Below are 9,315 nucleotides of genomic sequence, written 5' to 3' on the forward strand. Positions count from 1 at the left end.
AGCCAGAATAAAGCCTCAAGGCCCAGAGGAACCAGGCTCTGGGAGCCCCTGAGACCAGATCTTAGCTTCTCCAATGCCAGGGGCTTCTAGCATAGCGTGACACAGAGCCAGCTACCAGGGAGAAGAGCATGCGGGTCTGTAGGACTGTTCGCCTGCAGTCCCATCTCTTTCTTCCAAGCACAAGGTTGGGAAGCTTTCCCCTTCTGTTGTCATTGGGCATGGAAATGTGACTTGCATTGGTCAACAGGATGTGGCCAGAAGTGATGTGGGTCACTTTCTGTTCAAAGCTTTAAGACCCCAAACTCGGTTCACCTTGTTTCTCTCCCCCTGCCCCAGCCTGGCTCTGCTGCCCAGCTGACGCTCTGTAGGTCTGCACCTTCGAGGGAGACGATGTGGAATAGACATCCCTTGACCCACATGGACGTGGAATAAGAGTTAGAAAGAAATGCTTGCTGTGCTCAACCCCAGAGATTATGGTGTGCTTTGATTATGACAGTATTATATACATTGAAATATCCTATACAAATTCTAATGACATGATAATGATGTAGGGAAATGGGAGCCCTACTGCCTGAACCCTGGGGAAGCCTACAGACTGTTCCAGAATTTCCTCGCTCAAGAACAGCACACTGGAGCCCTAACCCACAGGCTCTGTCCTCTCCTGCAGCAGGGACCCTCTTCTGCAATTCCATATTGTACATGTAGGTGGGATCCCCTGACTATGAAGAAAGTTCTAAGAAGAAAAGATGGAGACACTCAGCATGCCCTTGAAGTAAGGCTCTGCCAGCACCCACAGAACTGCCCACTGCCTGTGGCGATGTCAGACATAGCCTGAGAAGTGACACAGTTCACAGACAGCAGCTGCCACAATCTGGTAATGAAGGCTCCACCAGCAGCATCTCTGAGAAGCCTGCAGACTGTCTCCCCAAATTTTCTTCCAGAGAAGAATAAATATGGAAGTCTTTTTTCTTTCTTGGGAAAGAAAAAAGCAAAGATAGAAATGGGGACCGAACTTCTTAGTACCTAGGAAAGTAGCTGGCATGTAGTGGGCACTCAGTAAATATTAGATGTGTGAATGCACAAATGGATGGATGGATAAATAGATGGAAGGAAGGAAGGATGGATAGATGAATGGAAAGATGGATGGATAGAAGACAGGGTAAATGGATGAATGGATGGAAAAAAGGAAGGATAGATGGAAGGATGGATGAGTGGATGGGTGGGTAGATGGGTAAAAGGTGTCATTGGGAGATTTAAGGATGGGATGGAGGCTGAGGATAACCCTGCTCCCAACTAGCAGAGGTGGATACTGAGAGTGTGGGTACCTCCCCTGACATCTTCCTAGTGCCCATGAGGGAATCTTTGGGAGAGATGAGACAGGCTCAGGTGGCACCGAAGCACTCCCTGAGTCTTTTAAACTCCCATATCCCAACTCCACCTTCTCACAGACATGAAGCAACTAAGTCTGATTCCAGGCTCATATTCTGGCCCAAAGCCTTGGAGCAAGAGGCAGGTCCCAGAGTGGGGGGTGGGGGGCTCAAACTTGGACAGCTGTAAGAATTCTCCTTCATGGATCTACTCCAGGGCAGCAAAAGCCCAACTGGAAGCCCAAGTGGAAGTTAATGGGAAAACCATTCCATGCACTTAATGAATTTCTAAAAATCATTTGTTAACACTGTAAGACCTTAAAACTTAATTGTTTAAAAGACTCTCAGTCTATTGACTCCATAAATGTGTTTTAGATTTATGTTTTAATGCAACAATAAGCAGTGTGCGTGTAAATGTGCCAACACACTTCATTCAGCACCACCACTCTGCAGCCGGCTGCTCTGTATCAGGGTGGTGCCCACCTGCCCATTCACAGAAACGCTGTCTGGTTTTCATGTCACTGTCTGTCATCCCATGCAGGTGAGCGGCAGTGCAGGTGAATCAGTATGTCTGCCCTCCTGAGCCAGTAGGGTGCATCTCTACATGTACAGCCTGCTCAGTGGCCACCGATCTGGCGAGCAGAATCTGTGGCTGATGGCTGCAGCAAGCAGCATTCATGGGAAGGGACATCCTGAGCCCCAGAAGGCAAAGAGTGCCAGGAATATGAGCTGTGAGGTCTCGTTAATGAGGGGCACTGAGGCAGCTCCCGAATGCCAGGCTACCTGGAGAATCTGGCAGAGGTCTTATCAAGAGCAACGTGCTCTTTTCTTTTCAGCTGGCAATGTGGGACCAAATTCATAGGAAGGGGGTTTACAAGACGCACAAAGTCAACTGCTCAGCCATTTCCATACTGGCTGAGTCCATCCTTGACTCCTGTTTTCAACACCCTGTTTGGAGAATGATGCAGAAATCCTGCAAAGGGGCCAGAGGGAGGTGACAATCACGTGGCAGTATTGCCAAGCAGTATTGTGTTTTGCACTATGTGGGGGGAATCAAGGGAGCACTGAGATGGGGAGATGGATAAAGACCTGACTAACCACTTGCAGGTCTGCAGGGGACTTTCAGGGGTGTGCCTGACCTGGCTTATTTCTAGATGGCGATGGTGGGTTTGTTGTTGTTGTTTTAATAAAGCAGGAGGGACCGGTGTTAGATCTGAGGAAGGCCATCTTGAGGTAAAGGTTATTTATGGCTGCAATGATTTCTTTTACCAGGCTTGGGAACTGGATCCAGAGCCTCGCACATGCTAGTCAAGTGCTCTACCACTGAGATAGCCCCAGTCCCAGCCCGGGTCTTCTGATTAAGGTAGTAGAACCTGCCCCATCCTGAAAACCCTTAGGAATCTGTCTTCTGAATTCTAGGCAAATATTTGCTGGAGATGTAATTTGATTTGACAACTCTTAACACCCCCAGCCCTCATCCCACAAAACAAAACAAAAAATAGTGAAAAACCTCTCCTCTCATTTCCCATCTTAAATTTCTACCTAAGTGCATTTCTCAGAGGCAAACATAGCAACACCAAATTTGTATATTTCAAGGAAGTTCTTTTTCTGACTGTGTGTTTATTGTAGGCAATTGGGGAAACACTGTGGAGGGTCAGTCCTGTTAATCCCTGGGCCTGAGCAGAGATCCCGGTCATGAGCCTAGTCTAGGGCCAGGGTGACCATCACATAGCCCTGTGAGGGCCTGGCACTTCCTCTCTGGACAAGAGTTTACCAGCATCTGAGTCCTGACCTTGACATTTCTCATTTCTGTCAGAGTCGAGTCTGAAGATTTCTTTTCTTTTTTTTTAAAAAATAATAATCTCTTTATTTTAATTTTTTTAATTTTTTATTGTTGGTTGTTCAAAACATTACAAATTTCTTGATATATCATATTTCACACTTTGATTCAAGTGGGTTATGAACTCCCATTTTTACCCCATATACAGATTGCAGAATTACATCAGTTACACATCCATTGATTTACATATTGCCATACTAGTGTCTGTTGTGTTCTGCTGCCTTTCCTATCCTATACTATCCCCCCTCCCCTCCCTGAAGATTTCTACTGCATGTTTTTTTTTTCCCCCATGTAAAACTTCCTGGGGACAAAAATCAACGTCACCCTTCACGTTGCCAGTTTTCTTGCCCGCTTTGTTGGCATGGGTCACAATTAGGACAAGCCAGGCTGACTGGTGGGAACTCAGTCTCTGCGAGGTGAACCAAGTCACTCACTCCAGACCCCGATTCTACCTCTTCAGAAAACAGTGCCTTGGTCTGGTCCTTGCATAGTTCCAAGGCTTGGTGGCCCACAGTGTGGTCCCAGGTGGCCACCATGGCCACCATGGCCTTGTCTGGCTGTCAGAGGACCCCACTGGGCATATTGCCTTCCTGGGGTCTTAGCAAGGAATGCATTTCCACCGGAACCACATCCGGGCCTCACCTAGCCTCTGACAGGAGACACCTGCAGCCCTTCACCCAGGTCACCGGAGGCGGGTCCCAGCTGCTGGTCTGGAATCCTGAGAAAGTGCCCAGCTCCAGTCTTCCCCACATCCAAGGACAGCCGGCGGCTCAGAAGACCACCTGTTTGAGTAACAGAGAATCACTTGATGCTTCATTTAAAGTCACCAGAGAATAAGCACATTGGAGCATTAAAACACTGTCAATTTGATACTTTTTGGAATACGAAAAAAGCATTAAGCGAGACAAGGCAGAGACACATGAAGTCAACTGCTCCACTATTGCCACCCTTTCCTGGGTATCCAGTGCCCGCCGGGCCTTTGGTCCCACAGGCCTCATAGCACTCCCTTGGGAATGCTGTGCATTTTCAAGTAACACAGAAGGAGATGGAATCCCACTTTATAAACTTTTCTCAAATGATCTTGCTTTGTTATACTCGGCTACAGATCGGTGATTCTGAACCTACCTTGATCTCTTTTCTTTTTTTGACACTTACACACACCCACACACATATAATTTACACATTTAAGGTTTCTCACGTATGCTGTTTTTAAACACAGGCTTTTTAAATACTTGCTTCCCCTACTGTTCCTGCACCACCTACTTTCAACTCATAACCTGCTATGCATCCTTCTGTACCTTATTCTGTGCTTGTATTGTAATATATATATATATATATATATATATATATATATATATATATATATAAAATCATAATATATATGATATAAGCACAGAATATTATATAATATATAATATAATTATATATTATGTTTATGTATTATGATATATATTATGATACATAATATTATAATATATAAACCACATCCGAGGTATATACATATTTTATACGCACCACTGTGCTGGTTTTTTTTTTTTTTTCATGCCCCAACATGTCTGGGAAAGGGAGGCAATCAAATAATGACATTCTCACTCACTCGCAGTGGGAGTGAACCCGCATTTATTTGAACATTCTCCCACTAAGGGTGTTCATTTTATCTCTTTATTTTGGCTGCTACAAACAGTGGTGTGCCACACATCCTTGTGTGCTTAGCTGGGAGTCCGTGTCTTCAAGTCATTATTCGTCCACTGCAGAGGAATGTAGACTCTAGGAGTGAAAATCTTGAGACTCTGGATAATGGAAGAGAGAAAACAGAAAACCAGCGATGTATACGGTGCAAGCAGGCAGCTTCTGAGGTTGGAACATTTTCTGCCCTTGTCCCTAAGTAGTTCCTAGAGTCTCTTTGGCCTTTCTATAGTCAGAGTCAGAGCAATGGTCCTACACTACCCAAATTCTGCCTAAGGCTGGTATGGGACAGCGTTGTGCCGTCGAGGCAGACTCCTTGCTCAGAAGTGTCCCTGGTCCCTCTGTGTACTCCTGCCTCCCCATCTCCAGTGGAGCCCGGCAGGTCTGCTGCAGGGGGACTGACTGCTCTGGGGTTCTTGTGAGGTTATAGGAGAAGGTTGGGGCGGCTGCAAAGAAGCACTTCCTGGAAAGGGGTGCACAACGTCAGCACCAAAGTGCACCTGATCTTAAGGCAGCCTTGGGCCAGCTTAGCTCCTAGCAGGCCTTCTCTCCTTTCCACCCAGACTGTGTGGCCTCACAGAGGGATTTGGCGTCACTTAAAGTGACTACTTGGAACATAGGTTCTCTCTCTTCTTTGATGAAAAAATTACTACGATTGAACACAACATCCACCTGCTGTTTCAGCATCAACAAATGAATGAGTCATGATGGATGAGGAGGAAAACCCACAAATACTTGGGTGATTTAGGAAAAAAAAAAACAAAAAACTTTGTTTAGAACAGGTGGATACAATCTCAATCTATTCATTGGGCAATGTTGTCCGTGAACCATATCCCTGGACCAGAATGAGCCTAGGGGTGTGGCAGGGTAAGGACAGCCTGGTGTCCAAAGCTTGTCCTGTGTGCACAATTGTCTTAGTTCAAATGGGGCTGCTATAACAAATATCAGCAATCAAGTACCTGCAAATAGCACACATTTATTTCTCATTGCTCTAGGAACTAGGAAGTCCAAGATCTGGGTGTTAGCAGGTTTGGGTCAGGCAAGGGCCCACTTTCTGGTTTGTAGATGGCACCTTTTTGTTGTGTCCTCACATGGAGGAAGGGGCAAGGGAGCTCTCAGGGTTCTCTGACAAATGGGCACTTGTCCCATTCATGAAGTCTTCAGCCTCAGGAGATGTAATTGTTTCCAAAGACCTCAGCTTCAAATACCATCCCCTTGAGGGTGACATTTCAGCATATGAATGAGGGGGACACACACATTAGGACCAGTGTGCTGAGATATGGCTTCCCTTCCTGACCCGGCACCTGGTGCTCCTACATAGTGGGAAGGAGGAGAGAGGCGCAGTCTGAGGCACACAGGCTTTTGAAACAAGTGAAGAATGCTTAGTTTCACCAAGAGAAAAGGTGCTCCATGGAAAAGATCCCTGACATATTTATAAAAATATCAGCGACATTGCAGATGCCATGGGAAAAATAGGGATGAGTTAGGGGCTGAGCTCTGGTTGTGTGTCTGCTGCCTCAAAGCTGGAACCTACAAGTTGACATCTCACTTATCTGGGTCTCAGTTTACCCACCTGGAAACTAAAACCATTATACTGGATGCCTTCCAAAGCCACTCTCAGCTATGAAACTCCTTGTTTGTTTTGATTAAAAATAATTATATTGCTATATTATGTGCATGCACAAATATGTAACAATGAATCCCACTATTAGATACAATTATAATGTACCTATATAAAAAAGAACATTTTTAATATAATAAATGCAACCAAGCTTCTTATAGAGAAATCAGAAAACACAGGTGGGTCAAAGAAAGAAAATTTTAAAAGTATAAAATCTAAAATTCTATTGCTGAGCAGTAGACATCACTTAAAAATGCATGTCTAGCCTCACAGGACTTTTAAAATTCAGCAGACATTTCCTTTAGTATTTATATTAAATTAAATACTTCAGGTATGGGACCCTATGAGATACATAGCATTACAATAAACTTATTTGTCACTTAACACACCATTGGCATTTTAACTGAAAGGACTCCATATGCAGATGCTCCACATTTGATTAGGGCCGAACATTGAAGGGGTTTCATCTTTTCCACTCTTGTGCATAAGGCTGCGAAGACGTGCTGCTGGCCACCCCTTCGTGCACATCTTTATTGAGTGCATCACTGTCTGTATCCTCCATTGTGGTGGTTGGAAAGGTACAAACGGGAGACGTGTACACATTGTGGACAGCAGAGGCCAGCATGTTCTGTTGTGTGTGGAGAGGAAGGATGTTGGGGTCAAAGCCCTGCCAAAGTCGAAGCCCAGGTGGGGGGCATCTCTGTGTCAGTCTGGCTCTGCCTGGCTGTGCCCACTGAGTGGAGAGTTGGGGGCTGAGAGTTTGGTGATGGGAGGTTCACAGTGACCGTTGGAGGACCTGCCCCATGGGAAAGGGCCCATGGGAGGCAATCCTGTGTGGAATACTCTAGAGCCCAGGATTATCCCCATCTTATGGATGAAACTGGTGCAGAAAAAGGTTTAATAGTTTGCCCCAAATCGTGCCACCTATGTGTGCCAATTTTTCTGGAGGTGTGCAGAGTCTCAGGTACAGCAGTGAGTCATCCTGTTGCCTGGAAGTCAGGAGAATGTTCTCTGATAACAATCATTGCTCTACTGTTCCCTGAGGAAAGAACGAAGGGGTTCTCCTTCAGTGACTCTTGGAATGCTCTTTCATTACCCTCCTCATTAGGAAAGGGGAGGAATTAAAAAAAAAAAAACAACTGAGATCTCATAAACAAATCCTTGCAAGATCACCAAGTTAATAGGCCAAGAGCCCCCGAGTTCCTTCATAAGGAAAAAACCTTGGGCTGGGAACGGGCTGGTGAGCTCTGAGAGCTCAGCACCGGTTGGTGCGAGACCTGAAGTGTGGCTTGTGCTATGAAGCAGAGGGAGGCCATCTGTACCCATTTCACAGATGAGTGCCCTCAGGGCCCCAGGGTGCAAGGGACGGGTCTGCCAGTGCAAGGCGCCAGCTTCTGGGTCTATGGATGACCATCCCTGCCTTACCAGCTCCACTCTTGAAAGGGTGGAATGAGGTAATGTCTCAGAACGTCCCTTGTAAACTATAAAATATTATATGTCTATGTGAGAGATTACTATACTTATAAAGCTAAATTATAGCAGATTTTAAATGAAAAGCTCAAATAGCCAAGCTGCCGAATGCTAGCTCTTCATACTCATTTCCTGATGGGACAAAAGGAAGAATCGCGAACATGTACTGAGTTCTGCGGGGGGATCGAAATGCTTCTACGCTGTTAACCCATTGAATCCTCACAGGTACTACAATTATCCCCATCTTATGGATGAAACGGTTGCAGAAAGAGGTTTAATAATTTGCCCCAAATCGTGCCACCTATGTGTGCCAAGTTTTCTGGCTCTCAAGTCTATGAGGTGTTCCTTGGTCACATAAAAATGTACCAAGGCCCCTCAAAAGAGGACTTGGGTATGGTTTGAACATTCATGGGTCTTCAGTAAGTCTAGGCAGCCCAAAGGCTTAACCCCTGTTTACCAGCAAGATTGGCTATTCCAGTTGGGGGTCCTTCAGCATTCCATGCTGGGGACTGTCCCAGGACAGAGAGATTTAGCTGACCCATGACCCAGAGGACCCCTTTCTTTCTGAGCCACATATGCAGATATCTCTGAAGATGGCCATCTCTCCTCACTGGCAATCATGAATTTTTATGAAGCCGGTCCAGAATTCCCAGAATCCAGTCGGGTGCACTTTGCAGACCCTAAAATGCTGTCACCATGGAAGGTTTCATTGCTTGCACCTGCTAAAACATTTGAGGCATTTGAGAGGCAGTGAAACACATTTGCTTTTCATTTTATCTGACTTTGGAAACCTTTGAAGTGTTTAATGGTGGAGCCCAGGAAAGATCTCCGCCTCTTAATCATTTACTCGTAAGGCACATTCTCGGCTGTAGCCTGTCAAGCAGAAACTGAACTGAGCCCACTTTTATTAAGTGTCACATGCCCAGTCACTGTTCATTAAAGGTGTTTTAAGGTTTGAATTATGTAATTTATGAGAAAAAGAAATAAAAATTCCATTGTTTTATTAATATGCAGCCCAAGATCTCTTGCTCATAACAAACTTGAAGGTAAGTTGGGCTAAAGGACATGAGGGGGCAGTTGGGGGTGGCCTTCCATCCTCCCACCATCTGTGCTGCCCTGGCCTCCCACATCCACACTGTCCTACCCCAGGCAAGAGCATGGCCAGTGGCCATCCCAGCCTGTCCTCCCAAGCTCCCGTCCCCGAGGCCTGATGCCATAAGGAGAAGTTCTTTTCTCTTTGCATGTCCTCCACCTCTTTCCCAGAAATACCTGGAACAAACAAAAAGCAGGAAAAAGAATTCCTCAAGAGATTCCCAGTAACCGTCATTGGG

At 45.7% G+C, this 9,315-nt stretch overlaps 1 long non-coding RNA gene across 2 annotated transcripts in view; it reads left to right on the top strand.

Annotated features, from left to right (window-relative positions):
- LOC125612712 overlaps positions 1-8,991 on the top strand; it is a 47,627-nt gene extending 38,636 nt beyond the window's left edge. For both annotated transcript variants that reach the window (XR_007343182.1, XR_007343183.1), the window contains 2 exons: positions 2,640-2,730; positions 4,892-8,991. This is a non-coding gene — a long non-coding RNA (uncharacterized LOC125612712). The remainder of the gene's footprint in view (positions 1-2,639; positions 2,731-4,891) is intronic.
- Positions 8,992-9,315: the final 324 nt, after the last annotated feature.

This window comes from Marmota marmota, unplaced genomic scaffold, assembly GCF_001458135.2.
Source record: "Marmota marmota marmota unplaced genomic scaffold, marMar, whole genome shotgun sequence".
Lineage (NCBI taxonomy): Eukaryota > Metazoa > Chordata > Mammalia > Rodentia > Sciuridae > Marmota > Marmota marmota.